Source organism: Stegodyphus dumicola, chromosome 6 (genome assembly GCF_044657685.1).
Source record: "Stegodyphus dumicola isolate Sdum_Otavi_A_Nest chromosome 6, ASM4465768v1".
Lineage (NCBI taxonomy): Eukaryota > Metazoa > Arthropoda > Arachnida > Araneae > Eresidae > Stegodyphus > Stegodyphus dumicola.
In genome coordinates this window covers 143,447,534-143,471,395 of record NC_140773.1, presented here as the reverse complement: position 1 = coordinate 143,471,395, position 23,862 = coordinate 143,447,534, and the positions used below count along the sequence as shown (strand labels likewise).

The 23,862-nt window shown below is 33.0% G+C and overlaps 1 protein-coding gene across 3 annotated transcripts in view; it reads right to left on the bottom strand.

Moving 5' to 3' along the window:
• The window catches only part of LOC118183844 (uncharacterized), a 50,644-nt gene extending 38,312 nt beyond the window's left edge, over window positions 1-12,332 (bottom strand). Inside the window, exon 1 of one of the 3 annotated variants that reach the window (XM_035353458.2) lies at window positions 12,174-12,332. The gene's annotated coding sequence lies outside the window, so the exon portion shown is untranslated. Of the gene's footprint in view, window positions 1-11,853; window positions 11,872-12,173 lie in introns of those variants that run through there. The other 2 variants (XM_085818937.1, XM_035353451.2) reach the window with 2 other exon arrangements.
• Window positions 12,333-23,862: the final 11,530 nt, after the last annotated feature.

Genomic DNA, 23,862 nt, shown 5'->3' with positions numbered 1-23,862 from the left:
AGTACTATTTTAATTTGCCAATTCTACAATTTATCATTCTGTAGTACTCTTACCATGACTTATCCTACTACTTTACTTCATTATTAACTTGATTCGCATTTTCAAACTTTAACATTTCCTGCATATTCTAGCATTTCCTTTTAATTCTTAATACCCTTTATATCTGAATATATGTTTTTAAGCTCTTCAGTTTTACCAATGTTCAGTTTTGAATCTTGATTCTCATTAAGCTAGTTTGATAGATTCCGAATTTTTAGAATGAAATCTCAACTTTCATCCATAATTTTAGACCCATATTCATTCTTTCATGAACGCATACAAAATTCTTTCTTATTATTTTGAACGCTCAGTACCTTTTAATTCAGTAATTTGTACTAATTGAATGCATTCTACATCACTTTAAATGTCTCGACTATGTAAATTTTCACTTTATTACCTTTCCCTACACTAAGTACGGATATTTCTGTCTTCATGAATGGCTTTCATGTGAAATGGATGAAATCTGACGTTACATGTATAAAAGAAATTTCTAAGATAAACATTTCCAGTATTGAATAAGAGATGAATGACCATCGATTTTACCCATTGGTTACAATTTCATCTCTTGAAAGTTTGTTTTATTGATATGCATTTATTTCTAACGCATAGTGTTAATACATTTTTTTAAGTTAGCCCAGTTCCAACTTAATTCACTAGACAATTACATATATAGACTATTTTTCAATTTCTTAGACTAAAATGTTCTTTTCGCAAATGTCAGTTTGCATTAGTTTATTTACCAATTTATTTTCTTATGAACGAAATCTTTTGAAGTACTTTACACAACATATATAATTACCAATATACCTATATTTACAGAAAGAACCAAAGAGTAAGAGACATTTTACCTAAATCTCCACTACAATTTCGAATATTTTAACCTTCTTCATCACAAATACAGAAATTTCTTCGTACAACACTCATCATAGCAGTTAAATATTCCTTACTAATACACATTTAATAAGGAATAACTCATTTTCAATAAAAAAATTACACCCAAATAAGTATTACGTTTTCTTATAATTGTACATTTATGTTTGCATTACAGGAACTTTCTATGCATTTTCGAGAACTGTAATTTGCTAAATATTACCTTTTTCTGAGTAAAAAACTCCAAAGACCATCTAAATCGTTCATCTTTTCCTGTAGTATTCCCACAGTACACAATAACTATCTTAGAACTATTTTCTTAATATTAAGAACTAAATATGAAATAAACATTTTTCACTGTAGAATATTTAAGGTTTTACCCAAATCAGGATATAATCTTTACTGAATTTAAGTTATTTACCCAGAATTCCCAACAAATGTTTAGAAAGTGTGCGATAAAAAGCAATATATTTACCTAAAAATGAGTCTTAATACATTTTTATTGGTTCCAGATTTACTATCAGTGGGAAAAACCTGAAGTTCACTTTATATACCACACAGTATACACAGAAAAGTCATGAACCTTTCTGTAGTACAATTAGCCCTTTACATACATTTAATATTAATCTAAATAATTTTAATTAACTTTCAACTAGGATTTTTAAAAGAAAAGAATATTTATGCGATGTATTATTAAGCGACTGAAGTGATATAACTTCGGATATAACTTTACATAAGAAGTGAAGGAAGATCCTTGATAAGCGCTGTAGACTTCACGTTATCATGATAACGTGTAGCGCTCATCAAGGGTCTTCCTTCACTTCTGTATGTATTGTCAAACTTGGAATAGCAACAATAACCTTAAGATAATACATTCTTTCGCGTATGATTATCAGAGTTTTAGAAATTTTCCATTACTCTATCATGATAAGTGGATGATGCTTTTAAGATTCACCTTATGCATATATGTAATATCGAGGTTCAGAATAACAACATTAGGACACTATAACTCTTTCCCACTATCCTATCATGATTATTTTTACACATATGACGCCGGAAAGACTGGCTTCACAAACAAGACATGACAAGAATGTATTACGATAAGTGTTGATTAAATCATTTCGTTAATGTATTTTTTAGATAATTTTTGCTATTTAAGAATGCTACGTATTTCTATATCATTCAGAATTGTCGTTAGATTCAAAAGCGAATATGAGGAATATATGTGATACAGAGTTAAATGTGGAATTATACGAAGAATTTTATTCACGAAATGAAGCTGATATTTTGCTAGATGACTATCAAATTATGATTTTAAAAATATTAGTTTTGAAATTAATGGGACTCAGTATGTTCCACGAAGAAAAGTACTCGCTTTTGGTGATGAAGGACTTAGTTACGAATTCTCTGGAACGAGCATTTGTGCAGAACCATGGACTCAAACTCTTCTAAATGTAAAAGATTATGTTGACACGATAACTGGCAAAAAATATAATTTTGCTTTATTGAACTATTATCCTGACGGAGTGGTGAAAATTTCAACGCATAAAGACAATGAAACTTGTCTCGAACCTGAAAGTGATATACCTATCATCAGTTTAGGTACAAAACGTCAAATGGTATTTACCAGGCGAAATTTCACATCTCGAAGCGTGGACTTAACTCATGGAACTCTCCTTGTAATGAAACCCCCAACGAATCAATTTTGGATGCACGGAATACCCTCTCAACCTGACGTTAAAGATCCTAGAATTAGTATCACATTCCGAAACATAAAAATTTCGAAAATTAAAAAACGACGCTTGGAAGATAATGAGGATGAACTTCCACAGGATGACTGGTTTGCCCACTATATGAAGTCTGTTCCTGAAAATATCTTCATGCCGAATAATCGAGAACAGAAAAAAGAAAGTTCGAAGTTGATTGCACAGTGGACTCTTGGTTGGGGATATTTTGTGTCCATAAATCAGTTTGAAAACAGAATGAACATTCATCTACGTGAATGTGTGGAACAAAATAAAATATTATACCCTACTACATGCGGTGTTGTTATAACTCCTGCAACATGGCAAGAATTTTCCTCAAAAATATATGAATTTAATCTTGTCTATACGAGTGCCAGCATCATTTGCAATAATGAGTTGGTAGTTTTCAACAAAGAAGGTGAGTGTATTTTTCAACAAGTTTTTAAACAAGATGAAAATTCTTTTAAACTAAAACCTACATACCTAAAAGTAAACTGTGATATTTTAAAAAAATTGAAAGAAATTATTCCTGATGTATCTAATACTTTATATAAAAGTATTTTTGAAATTATTTTACCGTTGCAAATCAAATGTAAAAACAATTGTTCGGATATGGCAAGTGATGATGATGAACTTTTTAAAGAACTCATAAACTCTATCAAAACTGAATTAAATTCAGTGATTAAAAAACTATTTAAATGCGAAGGTTGCATTGTAAATCCTCCTTCACAAACAAGACATGATTGCATTATAATAAGTGTTGATAATAGAATTAAATATATTGGTGAAGATATATTTTTATGCATTAATTTTAAAAATATAAGAGATTCTTTAAGGCAGAAAAAAAAATTTTCATTTATTTTGTGATAGGTTTTTTGAATTGAAATGTTATGAAGATTATAAAAATGCATTAATATAAGTACAGCTATACTATTTAAATTTCTGTGTTTGTTTGATGTTATGACTATTTTTTTTCCTTATGTTTTTTTTAATAGAAATATGTTGAAATTTTAGTTTTAATTTTAAAGCAAACATGTATATCAAATGTCAGTAAATGGATATTGCTGTTAATTTGATGTTAATTAATGTAAGAAAATTCGAAGTATATTTTATGTGTAATACAGAAACTTGTTCTTTGGAAATAAATAAATGTATTTAAATAGAAAAGCTTCTTGGTGAAATGAATGTATTTTTATTTTTATAACAATTTTTTTAAGTAATGTATGTTTACAGTGCAGTATATGCTTCAAGTGATTCACTCGTGTTGAAAATTTAAGAGTTTATGAAGCGATTATTCGCTGAACTTATGTGATATATTTGTAAGGTTTCTTGAATACGAGTAATCTGAAGAGATATTTGAAATCTCATGAAAGAAACATCAGATGTAGTGTATGTCCTAAGAAATTTAAGTTTATAGTTTGAAAAGTCGCGAAGCTTCTCGTCTTAGAATTTTGTAGTGAATAATCACAAGTTCTTTTCATGTAAAAAGGATATGAAAACTTATAAAGTTACTTTTAAGAGTAAATCATGATAAAAAATATTCAGTGAGCATAAGAATTTAAAACAATATGAATCTTTACATCGTATTGAATGTTCGGATATTTTTTCAAGTAAAACAGAATTTGAAAAGAAACAGAAATATGCTGATGATGATGTTTTGAAACAGCATGATACTTCTCTTCTTATAAATTGCATCCATTGTTTACAAGTGTTTAAAAGATAAAGTGATCTCTTACACCACATTCGAATGCGACATGGTTTGATGCGAATCTTACAAAAACGAAGAAACGTTGACATCGTTAACACATGCAAGTCTTCTAAAATCGCAAGTCTTAATAGTATGTTCGCAATTGAATCGATTTGCTAGAACATAGAAAATGATCATGTCTTAGATGTACTTCTTGAATATATAAAATTGTAGTTAGTAGGGAAAAAATGAGTTATGGTGTAGTGTTACACTGAGTTATGATATCGGTGTTTGAAATGGTAATCAATAGTTTCATTTAAAATGTGTCGTGAGTGTGAAAATGCAGAAATAAAAGAGCTTTGGCGAATTTAATAAACGCGGTTCAATGTGGTTGATGGGAAAATTTGTTCCATGTGAATTAAATAGTGCAAGAAAGGAATCTCTTTCTCTCAATACTTAATTATTCAATTGTAAGACAATTAAACTTTAAATATATGTGTATATAGTATATGTAATGATTAATATTACATTGAATTATGTAAATAACTGATGATATGTGTATTAACATAGGGAATGTTCGCTTTTATGAAGTTCTGAGCATTACTTTAAATACCATTCATAAAACTTTTATCTCATATATACAAACATAACAATATCTATTGAGTTTTCGTTTGTTCTTTGGAATGTATGAAAGTTTAAATATATATATTTTTTAAATTTAATGTAGATTGGAGTAAAATATCTTATCTTTCTTCATTTCAATCGGTAATATCTGTATGCTGGTAAAGATACGTATGTTCGTAAGAGTTATGCTGTGTCACATTTTTGACAATCTTTCATTCATATTAGCTAATAACAGAATTATTGAAATTAGTAAAGTAATGAAAATCAACGTTATTGAAAGAAAACTCTAGAAGCATTTACATTTCCAGAAATATATCAAAGTTCCTTTTCTTAAAAACACCAGGTGTATCGTAGTTTTTATTTCTATTCCGTTAAAAGCTGAACTTGTAAAATAAAAATGTTCTATTAGTGTAAGGTAAACAAAAAAATCAAGAGACAGTCCGTACCATGAATGAAATTCAAGTCTTACATCGGATTAAAAAGAAATATTCTGAATCTAAATGTTTATGCCTATTTAGCACAAAATGTGTTTATTTGTCTGATAAATTTAACTAAAATCATTCTTATAACAGTATGTTGCCTTTAAACTGGCTAAAAATGTCAAGTATATTTTCTGATGGTACTGATATACTTAAGACACAATAACACGCCGAATAAATACTAATTGAGAAGTCAAACAACAAAAATCAGCGTTATATTTACAAAATTTTCACAGGACTAGTTTCGATGGTTTTACCGAACCACCATCTCCAGCTGCAAAAGCGCAAATGAACCAAACCAGATAGGAAATAATGATTAGATAAGATAAGAAAGCCTGGACAAGAATAAGCAAGGGGCGCCATCTGTTGGTGAAACCAGAACTAAAACATAATTGGTGGTTCGGTAAAACCATCGAAACTAGTCCTGTGAAAATTTTGTAAATATAACGCTGATTTTTGTTGTTTGACTTCTGAACTGATATACTTGCCAAAGAAGTTCTAAAAACCTCAAATGTCGAAAGAGCATATAAGAGTCTCCTTTCCTATCGCTACGTCAGTTACAGGTTAAGGGGCGTCTTGAATGGATGAAGGTAATGTTTGTGCGAAAATATAGTAGTTCTATTTTGAAATGAGAAATAATTCGCTTTTTGTCAGTTAAGGAAACTTGTAGTATTATCAAACAGAATGTCAGTGAAAGACATTGCGTTTGCATAGTGAATTATGAAGGTACTGAAAGGTAGTAAAGAAGGTGACTTAAAGAATTAATTTGAACAGATAAGGTAAGGCTATCATTAAAAGAAAAAACTGTTCAAAAGATGTATGTTAGAATTAAAAGTAAGATGTTAAAATTAAAAAAGATGTAACAGAGTAAAACTAAAGAATACTGCTAATTCCCATCTGGAAAACAGTAATTTGAGTACGATATTGAAAAAGTTGGTTTTAAGAATTTCTTTATGCATGTGATGCAAACCAATTGCTAGTTTATCATGAGTGCTGACATAGATGCAATTAGTGTAGGAAAAATAGTAAAATTTGTATAGTCAGTGTCTCTAAAACATGAAAAAATAATAGTGTGAGCAGTGTAAATTCATTTGAAGTACTGAAATATGACATAGACTAAATATCAGAAGATGTAAGAAATATTTTGGTATGTGTGGATGAAACACTGAACGTGGTTGTAAAATTAGAAATGAAAATTATCAACACACTTAAAGGTAATCGGGATTTAAAACTGAACATGATGTTAGACACTTTGAAGACCATAAAACTATATGAGAAAGGAATACATTTAGATATAAATGGTATTAAACTGTAAAGTTGTGAATGGAAATTTCTGAGTAAAACCTGTAGATGATCTATTATGATCGGAGAATAAAACAAGTATTTTAAAAATTGCAAGGAAATATTTGAATATGGAGTAAATGAAAACAATCCATATCGTTAGAATGAATAAAAAGGGATAACATGTTGGAATTACGAGTGATGAGACAGAAATAAAAACATTATAATAAATAAGTTAAACTAGAATTAAGAAATATAAACACAGAAGGGAAATCATGAACGTAAGTGAAGCAATTAACAGTTATAGACTTAAGTTTTAAAAAAAAAATATTCGGTAATGTAAGGAAGATATTGTTGAACATGTAAAAGAAATTAGAAATTCTGTAGAAAATTTAGTAAAAGAACTAAGATCACGAAAAATAAACGTTTCTTTTTAAATAGAATTTCAAACCACTAAGTTAAAGTGTGTATAGAATACTAGAATGGTTTAAAAAAAAGTAAAAGTGTGTATAGAATACTAGAATGGTTTAAAAAAAGTAAATAAAGTTAAAATTCAGAATATATTGAACATTATAACGTTAAAAAAAGTGTGAAATTGTATCTAAAATTAAGTAATGTAACAAATAAACAGCATGTGCGGGAACGTTTGTGAAATATAATATATAAGTTAAAAATCAGGGTATGCTGAAATTTATGAAAGGTATAATAAAAAAAATAGTATGTGGTAATTAAATAAAATATTACAAATTAGAAACGTTAAGTATTAAAAAATATGACAGTAAATGAATATGTTATTATGAAAACAGAAAACCTGAGAAATAAGTTAAAGTTTCATGGAAAACTAGAAAGGATAAAAGTATCAGAATAAAATTGAGTAATAAAAACAAATTATCTTGTAGTTACATTTTCATAACATGATGAACTATCATTAAAGGAAAGTCTTTTTTATATTTGTTTCTTTTACATTGTTTTCAGAGTCGCGCATTGAATAATTTACTTAAAAATATATTTCTAAAACATATAATTCACTTTTTCGTCAAGAGAGGGCAGCATCGCCATTTCATGAAAATTAAGATGCAGAAAATATTTCCCGTTGCCAATTTAAAAAACTAACTTTAAATGAAAAGCAGGAGGTCTACAACTCAATCAGCAGTCTACCAACACATCAACTCCACTCGTGACCACGCCTCCTAGTGTGATGACGTTGCCTTTGGCCCCGCCCTCTGTGATGTCATTGGCCACGCCCCCTGACCCACTGACCCACCTGCCGCAGAACCCCCATTTTCTATCTACTATTAGGATTAGAAGTTTTAACTCTGATTTGTCACAATTAATAAAAAGGTTTGTTCCAATATCAAAGATCATATAACAATTTTTAAATAAACGAATTGGATATATTAAGATTTATTTTCATTTTCCTTAGCCCAAAAAGGCATTTAGTTTCGAAACGCGATTTTGCGTTGCTCCACTTTTCCTTCGAGCCATTCGGAGGAACCTAAACATTATGCGTTAGTATTTAACCTATCTGTTATCAATTAACAAACTGTTTAAAAGGACATCTATTCCTGTTAAACAGTTATCTATTCCTGTTGTTAAAAGGAATAGATACAGGAAAATGCGTTGATTTCATCATGCGAGTATATCTAATTAAAACATTGAATACTTTTACAGAAACACATTACAAATCTTTTCACTTTTTAAATATAAAGTATTTTAAAATAATATTTTAAAATTTTAAATTCACTTTTTAAATGTAGAAGATATATAATGTTCCTATGTTACTCTAAATGCACATTCATCCGATTTCTACAAAATGTTTCGCTATTCCATCTGGGCTCACTCTATATTCAAGAAAATGGTCCATTTTTGAAGCGACTGAGAAATGGATTGTCTAGAATAATGTTTAACGCAAGTGATCATAAAATAAAAGAATAAAACAGGCTAAAAGCATTTGAAAGTTGATATTTATAAAAAATAGTGAAAAATAGCGATGATGTTTATTTAAGTGTATTTGTATGATACCATTCAAAAGGAAAGGCAAGAAATAATCAAACAGAAATGGTAAGTTTGCTAGCCCACCATACTTGTTCTATACTTTATAAAATTTTTAAACGGTGAACATTTACTTGTAGCGTGAAACTATATGCTAACACCAGAAAAATGGTAAAAGGCATTTTTTCTATTGGGGGAGGAAAGGCAAATGCCGACCAATCCAATATATTTCTCTTTCACTTATTAATATGTTTAGTTAGTTCAGGCGCCAATTGTACCAATCACGTAGAGCGCTAAAAATACTACAGCCGGGTCTGGTGCCATACATATACGTTGCAGAATATTAGGTGTTCTGCAGAGGAAATTTGTAAGAATGTATTCAGTTCATTATAAGATATTTCTCTCTATTGCAGACACTTGTAATGTAAACTATGCTTTTAATTAAAACTCTAGAGAAAAAATCACATAACATGGCCATTTTATCGAGCCATCCGATCAGAGTCGTAGCTAGGGTTTTCAGCGCCCAGGGACAACTGAAAATTTCGCGCCCCCAACTGCTTGCCAAGGATGGAAAACATTTAATTTTAAATTGTCGTAACATCAATTTGGCGCCCCTTGGATTCTGCGCCCGGGGACAGATGCCTCCCTTTCCCCCCTCTAGCTACGCCCCTGCATCCGATGTGTACTTTCCTTGGGAAGACTTATTATTCTCGTTTTTTCTAAGTTGCCCGACATAGAAAATTCAACAGTATGAAAGATTGGGCAGAATGGGATGTCAACTGATAGACAGACAGAACATGCATATGTAAACGAGTGATGTTATTTATAGAAAGATAAATTTATGCAATACTGAAATATGCAAGGAATCAATAAGATGTATAACCACCTCTCGCGATGATGCAAGCTGCTATCCTATGAGGTACAGATTCAATTAGTGTGCAGATAGTATCCTGAAGGATGGAAGCCCATATGCTCTGAGCCTTCCTCCAAAGTTCATCCTCTGATGATGGTTGGGACAGAGCAGACAAACGACGATAAAACAATAAAGCTCGATCGGAGAAAATCAGGTAACATGGCAGGCCAAGAAAGCAATGGGACATGCTGCAAAGCTTGTCGACTAACGAATACTGCGTGCGATGTCGCGTTGTCCTGCTGGAAATTACTGTTTCGCAGCCACTAAAGATAAGATAGCGCAAGTAACTGCAGCACCGCATCAACGTATTGTCGTGCCCTCAATGTGTTTTAGTGCGTAATAGGGGTGATCTGCTACCATAACACATGATCCCAAACTATTATGTCACGCTAACAAGTAGTGTGCATTTCAGCAGTAGTAGTCGGATTGGCTGTATATCCCCGATACTTCAAAACTCTTAACCTGTGACTATCATAAGATAAACAAAACCGAGACTCGTCACCGAATACCACATTGTGCCATTCAGATGTCCAAGCGGCTCGTTGACGACACCATACAGTCTTTTGCGTCGGTGGTTTGGCGATAATGGCTATCTTCGCAAAGAGTAGCTTGTGTGCAAACCGTTTTCAGCCAAACGTCGAGAAAGTTTCCTGTCGGATATTGGAACAACCAAAGCTCTTTGCACATTCCGAAAAATGTTCATTGTAATCGATTGCGGAGCCGCTATCACTTCTCTTCGTACGCATCGATCTGTGCGTTCTACAATAGTACCTAAATCTATGGATGACTTCATGTGAGACTTTCTAAGGGAAACTGGTTTGTATTCTCGTTTAAACACGGGGAACCGTAAATCCACTTCATTCGCCTGGGTTTGAATCAAATTACCAGTTTTCGGTATTCTTTAACTACTGATGGGTCTTTAAAAGATGTAGTAGTCTGCAGAAATATATAGCTGCCCTGATCGGTATAATGGTTAGCAATGCTAGCTGTCTTACCAACAGGCTAAAGTTCAAATTCCGAAGAAAGCATGGGTACATTTTATTGGTCCATTTTTCTAATAATGAAAGGTACGAATGAGAAAAGATTTCCGCAAGAACCTAATATGATTTCGTAGAAGGAAATATAAGCGCATTTCAGATTTAGTAAAAATAGATTGTGACATAAACGATACTAAGCTGAAAAATGTAGCTTTAAGTTTTTGTATTCGAAATCGTATTCAATACTATGATAGTATCTAGGCGACAATGATAAGAAATACAAGCGTGTATTCGGTTAGAAAAGTAAATATCCCAGTTCTAAGCACTCTAAAAGATGATAATAATTAATTATATCATCTTGATTTTCTTATAATATCAGTATAGTGATTCTTATCTGACAGGGAGATAATTCCGTATAATGTAGTCATTCTTTGAAAACGTTCTTTCTCTTTACAGTAGCAGATGTCCTAAATTATACTTCAATAGACACCTTCTGAAACTTAATACAGTTATTCAGCTAACAAATGACTCAAAAAGAAATAATTTGCAGGTTTTCTTATCTGTTGCCAAAATATTAATAAATATTTAAATAAGTATTAAATTTTGTAAATTAATTTATTTTACTTACCTAAAAACAACATCCAACGTAATAAAAGAATTTCAAAATATTTTGGAAAAGTAGTGAAAGCTGTAGTTTGCAATATAAAATACAAAGTAAAAGAGTACACCAGAATATAACAGTAATGATACTGAGATAATGCAATTAAAAAATCCGTTTGAAAATGATAAACCTCTACATTTTCAAAAAATGTTAAGCTAAAATATATGCTATCGCGTATTCAGGGAAAACTACATGCAATGTGGATATATTACAATGTAAAAGATTTAATTTATTACAGCGTAAAGAGTTTAATACGTACATATTACAATTCAAAAAACAGCTTAAAGAAATGTACTTAATATAACGTATAATATATTAAACTTAACATGTAAAAATGTAAACAATTAAAAACATTAATTTTTTGTGAAAAATATTATTTAATAAAACGATCGGTTTGCATCAGAATTCACTTATTAATTTCGTAGGAAATTTAAAAATAAGTAATACATAATTTCTAATTACATTGAACGGCATCACAATTCAAGTACAGTTTTATATTTTGTTCGGTATAGTAGACTGATTCGTTAATATATATAAGACTGCATAACCTTAAACAAAACATGAAAATTATATGAAACTGATTACTTTGCAATGACTCAAAAATAAAACCAAGAAACATGTTTGATTTACTGAAAGCTGTTAACGAATGGAGAATTCCACAAAAAGAATGGTATAACGTATACCAAAGGTTGTAAATAACTACAAAAAAAGAAAGAAGATTCGTTCTAAACAGGAATCCTCGAATTCATAGTTCTCTTTAAACTAACTTAGATAGATTCTATTTCTTAAGCTTGTAACACATTTACTGATTCGCGAGTTTATCACCAAATTTCCAGCATTTACACCTATATTATGACTCTAGATAACGATGAAAGAAATTGATTACTAAATAAAACAATGTTTACCTCAGAGCACAGTCGAACTAGATGAGAATTTGAACGAACTAAGCAGCAGACGATACATTTCGCTTATTAGTTTTTAAACATGCGCTAATGAAGCTTCGTTCTCACGATGTTTAGTTGTGCACATGACTAACGTAGTGAAAGTGGACTTCGAACTGTACTCATCGGTGAGAGATAAAAAAGCAAAAATCGTTTTCCGCATCTGTCACTCTTACCTTCGTTTCGTGTAGCAACTGAGAAAACTCCATTTAATATTCAACAGCAGATGCTACAAAAAGTAATTCTTTTCGTGAACGAAAGGAAATCGATTTGTTAATACGTAAAAGGTTATTTCTTGATAAATTAAGCTTTATATATAGAAAAATTATAATACACATTTCCAAGAGAGGGAAAAAATGAAAAGATATCAAAGGATGCTACTATATCATAGAAATATATACTACTAAGGAACTTAATTCTAAGAAATAATACTAGTAAGCACTGTGATGCTTCTTTGGCGATATGAAGCAACTCCAATGATGGAACACAGCAATAACTTTTATTTAACACTCAAAAAAATAGCGACATACAAACAAGAAGAAAAATCATATTCTATCATTTAAAAATAAATTACATTCTTCGTGCGAGAGTCGCACGAGGCACTCGAGTCTGGTTTCAAATATTGCCATTCACAAATACCTTAATGTTCATCTATTTAAATTATTTAAACTACAAGATTTTAATATTATTTAAAGCTGTTACAACCTCTCCCCCAACGGAGAGACTTTTACCGAAGGGAAAAGTTCTGTAAAATTTGACAGTTTAATAAGCTCGGCTTGCTCAATTGCTTAAAGAGAAAAGATAATTTCTCTTATAAGTTTCCAAATTTCAGGCCAAAATTTTTAAGTTTTAAACAAATATTTTTATACTACATTTAAGTAGAAAAAGATGCAAAATGATCAAATTAGTCTTCCTTTTTTCCTTGACGGCGCCTAGATCTCTTTCATGGTGGACCAGTTCCTCGGCTATAATTCACAGCAAAGCCTTTCGTCAGTTCATCTGTGCCTTTCGGATAATATTCATTTGTCATTTGCTTTCGACAATTGTTTTCTTCGTCTATTAGTAGCGGCTTTGATATTAAATCAAAAGCCGAAAGATGATGATAACGCTGCATTGCAAAATGATTCCCAATATTAATTTCTTTATCGTTTTCCAGTTTTTCGTGAACATCTTCCACGTTTAATTCCGGTGATTTTACTTCTTCAAAGACATCTCTGGATGCTTTATTTTCTTCCTTCATCGGTTCCAAGATCTTCTCTTCAGCTATTTTTCTTTTCCTTTGAGATCTAGTAGAGACGGCATTAACCTGATAAGGATGACTATCAGGTTCCTTTCTTTGTTTATTCAACAGTGCAAAAGTTCGATTGCCTAATAAATACCTTCCTTTGTCGAGTTCATTTCTAATAATGGCAGCCTTAGTTATTACTCGTCCAAGATCGCAATTTAGTTCGATTTCAGCCAATGGTAAACAGGTTGGATTCAAATCTAATGGCTGTTGCACCCACACATTTTCACCTGTCAGCATTTCCGGCGTGATGTATTTGCGACAAACTATATCAATACTAGCACCTGAATCCCTTAATATAGGAATTTTATGACCATTTACGTAACCCATACTAGTATAAGGTAATAGAAATTTATCCTCTGGTTTTGCACTAATTCTGTTAAGATTAGCAGGAGATTCAGTACTATTCTTAAGTTTTGGACATTGGGGTCTTAAATGTTGATAGGACCCACACTGATAGCATTGTGGCGTTTTTCGTTTTTCATATTTATCATCTGGACGTGGATTTCTAGGTCTATGAAACCAGCTTTGCGAATTAAATCCTGATGACAATTTTTTTTTCAGTTTTATTTTTATTATCTGAACTCAATTTACCTTGAGTTAGTGCATTGTATCTTTCTTTCTGCCGATCCACTACAGGCTTTTTTTGAAAGTTTCCGAAAACGTTTTCATAGGCATCAAGTTTTTCAGCTAATTTTTTAGATGAAATCATCTCTACCCATTCATCAAGAAAATGATCTCGAATTTCAGGAGGAACTCGACGTTTAAGTTGGTCAAGCACCATCAAATCTAGCAACTGATCAAAAGTCTTAACTCCTAGACCAGTCACCCATTCTTTGCAATAATTTTCTATTTCATAATTGAAATCCACCCATGTGGATTCGGTACTTTTTTGATGTTTCATAAATTTCTGCCTAAACTTTTCCGGGCTTAGTTTAAACCGTCTCAACAATAAATTTTTCACGTGTTCATAGTCTTTAGCTTTATCGGAGGGTTCTCTAGCTATTAACTGGGTTACTTCGTAAGGAAGTAGTCCTAGTAAATGAGATACAAATTCTTCTTTATCAATTTTAGCCCATTCTGCTTGCCTTTCAAACAATAGCAAATATAGACTGATATATCCTTTCTTGTCATCGAATTTCTGCATAAGGTGACGCAGCTCCGTTTTCGGCCGGATCTGTCCGGTATTTTGAGACTTTGTCTCTGCTTCAAGTCTTAATCTCTCTAATTCATACTGTTCGTTCCTTCTCCGCTCTTCTGCTTCCTCTCTCTCTTTCCGTTCTTCTATTATTGTTTCTAAAACTCCTTTGACGAAGACTTCATCATAATCTCTACTTTCAACAATTTTCTGTTTTAAATCAACTATTTTCAAATCTGCAGTCACATGAACTCCCAGTTCAGCTGCGAGATTTTGCAAATCTTCCTTACGAGCTCTTCCTAAGTAAGACATTGTTTCTACGTTTAAAATTAACGAACACTGTGTTCCTTATATTTCCTCAAAATGGCTCAAAAATGAAATATTTAAATTATATGAAGTTCATTCTCTGTACCACATTAATTGTGATTAAAATAAGAATAATAACATAGAGCAATATAAATATCTACCGTCTGCACAACTAAAATGAATATTAAATATAATATCAAATACGGTAATAAAATAAGGCAATTTAATATTAACAGGAAATAATAATCTGGTATCGCTAATATTGCGTTCAGTGATGAACTAATAAAATAAAGCAATTCTATATGAACAGGAAGTAGTAATCTGGTATCACTAATATTATGTTCACTGATGAACTAATAAAATAAAAATACGCACGATTATTCGATCTTGGTCGGTGCCTCCAAAATAATTATGACTGTGATGCTTCTTTGGCGATATGAAGCAACTCCAATGATGGAACACAGCAATAACTTTTATTTAACACTCAAAAAAATGGCGACATACAAACAAGAAGAGAAAACATATTCTATCATTTAAAAATAAATTACATTCTTCGTGCGAGAGTCGCACGAGGCACTCGAGTCTGGTTTCAAATATTGCCATTCACAAATACCTTAATGTTCATCTATTTAAATTATTTAAACTACAAGATTTTAATATTATTTAAAGCTGTTACAGCACTTAATTAAACTTATAGTGTTTAAATATAGTCTTTTCACATTTTCTAATGCATGTTTCATTAAGGCAGCGTGGTCCAAATTTACAATATTGCGACAGTTTTCATTGTCTGAGACTTATAATTTTTATTATTAGTCCAAAGGGATTTGAATCCCGAAGGACTATTAGTTTCGTTTTGGCATTTTGCGTCGGACTCATAAATGTCGGTTCACTTTTCAAACTGTTGCCACAAAATGTTAGAGTCCTGCATTATATTTGAAGAAATTAAATAATGAAAAATCTGCATAAATGTATGTATATTTCTCGTATTGTGATAAAACAACGAATGTGACGTGTGTACAACAACGTACAACAACGTAATGTGATAAAACACGCAGCCCGCGGTCCGCGTGCGGCCCTCTAACTTATTTTTTGTGCACTTGCCCTTCTTTACTGGAAAAAAATGTTAGTTAAACATTTGGAAAAACAAAACACCCTCCTTACTGCTTTAAATAATAAATAGTAAATATAAATAATTATATTAAATATAATAATTAAAAAAAATACAAAAAAAAAAATCTGAAATGTTTCAGATTTTAAATTACGTCCAAAGGGGCGTTTTTTAACATTTTGTGTGTTACCTTTCTTTATTAAATATCATGTTCCTCGCACTTAAACCATAAGATCCAGTGCAACAGCAATATCGCAAAATAGTTTTAAAACGAGCATATCTTTAGAATTTCCGATACAGAGACTCACGCGCTGGAGATAAAAATGTTTTTTTCTGCACAACGTTGCCATTGCTCGCTTTGAAATCCTTGAGTTTGTTAATCAAAAATTCGTCAAAGTTTTAAAAAATAGGAAATCGATCATAAAACAAATTTCAAATTTCAAATTTGGTCTTCCACATGCTCATATTCGTTGGAGGATTATGTTATTCAAAATTCGATGACTCTATGTACCGTTGTTTTATCACAATACGAGAAATATACATACATTTATGCAGATTTTTCATTATTTAATTTCTTCAAATATAATGCAGGACTCTAACATTTTGTGGCAACAGTTTGAAAAGTGAACCGACATTTATGAGTCCGACGCAAAATGCCAAAACGAAACTAATAGTCCTTCGGGATTCAAATCCCTTTGGACTAATAATAAAAATTATAAGTCTCAGACAATGAAAACTGTCGCAATATTGTAAATTTAATAAGGGGAGGCAAAGCCCTGAGACACAGAGCATTTATTGCATTTGTGAACAATTTGAATCTGAGTATGGTGACATTTCATTGCACTGTTAAGTGCGCTTGCTAAAGCTGGAAATTGTCTCCAACAGTTTTTTTGAGGGGGAGGGGGGAGGAATAAAATTCTTGCTTTCCTCAAAAAAAGAAAACATTAGGCATGAGTATAAAAAAAAAATTTGGAAGAAATCCAGTTTTTAAATAATCTTGCTTTTCTGACAGATTTAACAACCCATCTAAATGCTTTAAACTTGAAACTACAAGGCAAAAAAAAAAAAAAAAAAAAAAAAAAAATATATATATATATATATATATATATATATCCCAGCTTTATGGACATATTGAAGGCTTTCGCAAAAAACTTAATGTAACGCAAATTGCACTGAAGGCAAATAATACGGCACATTTTCTCATTTTGTCAGCAGGTGAAAGAAGAAACTGACACAAATTTTGGTATGTTTTACTAAGTATTTACTGATATCAAGAAAGAGTTCCAAGACAGATTCCAGGATTTTTACTCCCTAAAATAAAAAAACTTTCATTGTTCAACAATCCCATGGAGATTGAAGTAAGTCGTTGCGACCTTCAAATGAAAATTTATTATCTTCAGGCAGATCCATTCTACCAGACTAAAAATTATGATTTCACTGAACATTTCTGGAAACTGATTTCTAAAGAATGTTTTCCAAAACTTCATAAATTCTTTTTGCAAATGTTATCGCTGTTTGGCATTATATATGTGTGTGAAAGAGCTTTTTCTGCTCTCAAACAAATTAAATCCCATTGAAAGTACTTCACTGGAATCGAACCTGAGACTTTGCCTTGCGGAAATTACAGTGGGCATTGATAAACTTGTATCAAAAAAGCAGTGCCAATCATCACATTGATTTATAGACTGTAAAATACAGTGATAAATTAAACTAGTGATTTATATGTAATTCGTTTTCTTTCTTTAATGTCTTCTATACTAACGTTTGAGTGGCCACTGGTAACTAAGGGTTGGACCACACTGCATTAAGCTACAATAAATTTACTCATGGAATTTGATGATAAATATGGAACTTTTATTGAAATTAAAAAGCATTGAAATTTTAATAGTTATAAACAATACCATTTATAGAAGCGCAAGAATAACGCTATGTAAATACAGATGTGAATATTTTGAAGAATGCTTTTTGCGTTTGGCAATGGATCTGCAGAAAGAAAACTCACAGCCGAAGTTATGAGAAAGTTAGCGGTATTTAAAAAATAATAACAATGCAGAAATAAAACTTAGAACTTTCTCATAAACTTTACGTATTAAAATGAAGCCTCTTAAGAAGACCAGGGGCGGATAAGATTATTAGGAATTAGGGAAACTTCTCAGGACACCTGTGGCCTAAGTCACCATGTCACTAAAAAATGTCATCTTTTCGCAAGTCTGCGATTGTTCATCTAGAGGGAAAACTATCATAAAGGTGATCAAACTCAAAGGTGTCACCATCTCAAAGAAAGATGCTTTCTCCGAGTTATAAATTCAATTTCATAACGGAGCCGAAACCTTATGATGGCATTTTGCCAAGACTTTGTAAAGACATTAGGTTATTTCGAGGCCAAAGAGATGAAAAATTAGCAACGCCTTCGCCGGAAATCGAACCACGGACCTCTAGAATACGCGCCTAGCGTGCAGACCACCACACCGCGAAGACGGGAGAAATACCTTATATACTCTCACTTTTAAAGGGTGACTGGGATTTTTAGGGGAACCAATCACCAAATCCTGGGTGTGAAGAATCATCATCCACCGCCCTTTTAGTTTTGACGCCACTGTACAGACATTAGGTTAATTAGAAAAGCCGGAGAGATGAAAAATAAGCAAACGCCTTCGCCGGGAACCGAACCGCGGACATCTGGAATACGCGCCCAGCGTGCAAACCACCACACCACGAAGGCAGGTCAAAAATGCAGGAGAAATACCTTATAACTTAATAAATATGATCTGATATGAAAGTATCAGCACTTCAATGAAAGATGCTTCCATCAATTTATAAATTAAATAATGTTGCCGGCACCTTTTTACCAGATTGTCCATGGTAAATATCGGTTCCTTGTTAAAAATGTCGTCACTTTCGTGGGTATTTCGCAGGTTAGAAACCATCTAAAGTTATGGCACTTAGATAGAAATTGCTTTTTCCAAGTTATAAATTGAACTTCATATAAGGGTGTGGACACTTTTATGCACGTCGGTGATTAAAATAAAGACTCGTACATGGACGCTGTGGCATTTTGATAAAGGCTGCATTCTTCGTTGTGTAAACCGAATTTAATGAGAGTATCGGGCGCTTCTTATGTCTTGATGAACACTAGCTAATTTGCAGAAGGTGTTAGCATATTATTCAAGTCAGCAACTATTCACTCAGATCTTCAGATGAGCGACTCTTTATGTCTTAAGAAGGTTTAATTTGCAAAAGGTGCCGGCACTTTTATTCAAACTGACGATTATTCATTTAGATATTCACTTGTCCCGGAATCTTGATGAAGGTCGCATTCTTCACGGTAATTTAAAAAGGGTGCCGGACACCTTTGTGTTTTATTGCTGGAGACACTTGTAGCTTGGCGAACAACAGTCACCTTGCGTAAAGATGTCAGCACATTTATGCAAACTGGCCGCGCCGGTCAAACATTTGGTACAGCTTTCTCCAGTCATCTACCAACAACTCCTAGCGTCCATGCCAAGGCGAGTTGCAGCTGTTTTGCAGGCTAAAGGTCGAGCAACGCGTTATTGAATTGGCTGTCCAGTGTACTTCAGAGGACTTCCACTATAAAAGACCATCTCCGAAAGAGACTAATAATATTTCTGAGAACATAAATAAACATCAGCACTGAGAATTGTCTTTCTTAGACGATCGCCTCCATAGAACAACAAAATTATCTGAAACCGAGAAGGATTGCCTTAGAGAGAATTCTATATTTACTTTACAGCCGCTCAGACGGTATAATGGTTAGTGACCCTGACTGCCGTAGCGATGGGCCCGGGTTCGAATCCTGGAGAAGGTATGCTTGTAAGTGTCCGTCACTTCATAAGAAGCAGCGGTGGCCACTTATTAGGTGTTTCCACAATGAAATGGCCACCACTTCCAGACCTTGTAGAGGCGCAAGGCTAATGGCTATTAAATAAAGCGACCGGTCATTAAAAAATATTTATTTTACAAAAATCTGAAGAGGCCAGCACATGAACTCCCACTAATTCCATACCCGAATTAGCAACGAGTTTTGAATAAAATATCGCTTCCGGAGGATCGTTTAAAAACAAAGCCTACTTCGTTGTTCCAATAAACATAAAGCTCTGTAATATGAAATTTTATTAGGTACAATTGACCATGTGTAAAAACTGGTTTTTATAAATTTATAACAATATAATCAAGCGTTTTTATTACCTTCCACCAACCTATATACATAGAAAGGTAATACTTTTAGTTTAAAATTTCGATAAAGAGTTTTGAGTGAATCAGCACGAATTAGGGTCCCGAGAATATATTTTTATGGTAATGTCTGTCGGTCTACCTGTATGTATATGAGGATTTTTTCGTCCACGATATTTCTTATATCAAACTTCCAAAAAGTTTACTACACTGGTGAAATAAATTAAGAGAATTTTCATATCTGATCTACGATCACCAGAACTACTGGACAGATTTTAATAAAATTTGGTATGAACATAGGCTGATATAATACAAACAAAATAAAACATTCAACAGTTATAATACACATACATGTTTGTGTGTAACACTCATGGGAGTCTGAAGGTCTGAAACAGCGGTTGGAGAAGAAACGAAAGAAATGGGTTAATAGGGGGTATGTGTTCCTTTCTTACAACCACACAGGCCTCGCAGCGTGATGTCATACTGGAAATAACGCAGTTTATCAGTGCCTGTGGCAATTGGTCCCTCTCATTCAGCAACGCTCTTTTCAGTTTCTGGATGGTTCTCGGAGGGAAGGTTGCGAATTGCAATTGCCCTTCCCAGAGCGTCCTACACATATTGTATAGGGACCTGGCTAGAGACCTGGCTGGCCAATCCATCCGGCGAATATTCTCACTCTCGGGAAAATCGTCGACAAAAAGAACTATATGTGCCCTCGAATTATCGTCCTGTAAGATGAACTCGGGGCCCACTGCATCCAGGAAAAGGCGAACATTGGGTTCCAAGACCTCATCTCTATACCTCACACCAGTCACAGAGCCTCTGTCAAAGACGTGGAGAGGTGTGCGGCCATCCAACATGATGCCTGCCCAGACCATTACACCGTCACCGCCATAATTGTTGATTTCGCGAACATTGGAGGGTAGGTAGCGGACTGACTCTCTCCATATGAAAGTACGGCGAGAATCAGTATTTAGGCTAAAACGGGACTCGTCGGTGAACAGAACGGTCGCTTGTTGCTCCGTACTCCAATCACTATGCTGCCTGCATCATTCTAATAGGACTCTCGTGTCCATAGACATGAGCGGGACGCAAACAGCCAGTCTTCTGGCAAACAACCCTCTTTCATTCAGTCTTTTGGAAACAGCCATCCTTGTTACACGGGTTCCTGTGGCTACATACAGGTCCCGAGAGCAGTGGCGTACTGAGGGGGGCAAGGAGGTGTATGATGCCCCGGGCGCCGCTCGCAGAGGGGTGCCAAATGATCTCTAAACAAGCTTTTCATCATATCAGTTTTTTTCCGAGGGGGGAGCGCCAAAAATGTCTGTTATGCCTCGCTAAAATGGACAAATACCGATCTTCTCTAGCCGTCGTGGCTCTTGGACGACCTTGCCTAGGCTTTCTCTCAATGGATCTAGTATTCTGGAACTGTTTCCATAGGTTACACACGACGCTGGGCGTTAAATTAAACTTTCTGTATGTCTAGCCTCCCCACAATTCGCCAACTCACTCCATCATCTAAACGTTCGTGTTTACTTATTTTTACTGTTCCGATGTGAATTTAACCGATTGCTGTAACATAACACCAACACATTCGCCAAGGTGTGCTAGCGAACGCAATTCGTCTTACTCTCCAAGCGCTTATAAAGCCTATTTTTCTGCTGGCTTTGCCTACGCACACGTGTACGCTTACGTATTTGCCGTACAAGATTTGCATTTTTATCTAGAAGCAGTGGTTTTCCTTCAGTTCAGTTCTTTTCTTACAATTCGATAAAATATGCAAATTCTCTTAATTTATTTCACCAGTGTACATTTGTATTCGGATAATGTATCAAAATTAACAGTATCATCAAATTCAGTTATTAGTTCCTTGCACAAAGGAAGTATTGTAATCATGAAAAATTCCCCCAAGTAACACTAGTCCGAGAGTTTGCAAAGTGGTCGTGGTAACTTTTACGACGTCTTTACAACGTTGCGAAGACGCAAAATATTTGCCGTTGCATCTTGGCAATTGTCGACGTCGCTGAAACGTCCTGATATGACCGCTTTTAGACGTCGTCGTTTTAGCATCTTTATCATAGTTCATCAGCGTTACTTTTAGAATGAAAAAGAGACTAAATCTTCTCTTTCAAGAATCTGAAGTCAGCATAAGATTTATTTTACAATGTTTCATTACTTTATTTCATCTAAATATATTAATCCAAGGTAGATGCATATAATGAAATATAAATTTAATATAAATACTTGAATTATTAAATTTAATTAGTACTAAAAATACGTGCTAAATTTATATTAATATTTCGTTAAAATAATTAATTAAAATATTTTGTTTAAATATTATAGCAAAATATTTAAAAATGAAACTAATCTATAAAGTAAGTTATTAAGTTATGCATTTTATATATTTTGAAAAATCATATTTCCGAAATCAATGCAAATCACATGCTAGCAATTATTTTACTGCTGAAATATGACTTCAGTTATTATTTTTGAAGTAAGGACGAATTTATTTGAATTAATATGGTGACATAATATGAAGCATTTTACCGCATACAGTGCAAAAAGTAAAGTTTTCGCGAAGATTTGATTGCGTGAAGATGCATTCACGGATAAAAATTTGGCGATTTTAAGAATTCCGAGAAAACGTCCAATGTTAAAAGACGATACATATCTATGCATATTTAACAGCTGTCCAATATTTGACGGAAACAAACATTTGAGCTCGAGGCTTGCGCGCTTTGGCTAGCTGCCAAATTCTATTTTGAATTGAGGAGAAATCTTCGTGGTAATGGTGAATATCTGCTTGCAACGTACTAACATCGTCTATACAGTTAAATAGAATTCTGTTTTGGTGTTTAATGACTTTCCGGTGATTAAAATTATATTGTGGTTTTTCCAGTCTTCAGTGGCTCCAGCGGTGCAACATATTAATATACACGGATTCTCTTATAACGTCTGTGGTTGCTTGCTAAGTTCTTTTTATAATAATTTAAATAGCAAAAATTAAAAAGCAAGAATCAATATTTTCCATATATAACATCTTTATTATTCTTTGTAGCCCTCACCAACTCCTTACTGATTTTATGCATGACAACCTTAGAAACTAAACTGAAACTAAAGGTGAAGTGAAAGTAGTAGTCATTATCTAGTAGAAGTAGTTGTAGTTATTATGACCAATAATAATTGTTGCCTACATCACTCCCCTACCAGTAACAAAGTTGCGTTACTCTGAAAACATGGTGGGAGAGAAGATACAAATATCTATACAAATAACACTGATACAAATATATAAATTGAAATTATGTACACAAAAAAAAAACATAATTAAGTTTTAAATTAATATGAAAGAGTTATAAGTTCAAGAAAAGTCAATAACGTCATTGAAACGAACTGGAAGTTTTACTTGTCTTCCACATCGTGTTAATTTTTTAGGTTGTTCTAGTTGCTGACTTGGCACTGATGTTTGCTTACTTGGCACAGATGTATGATCACTTTTTGAAGTTGGAGACAAAAGTTCATTAGGTTGTAACACATAAGCTGGTTTTAACCTATCCACAGAGATACTAACTTGTTTATTTTTAATTGATAGAAGAAAATATTTCGGGGTTCTTTGCAGTACCAAAAA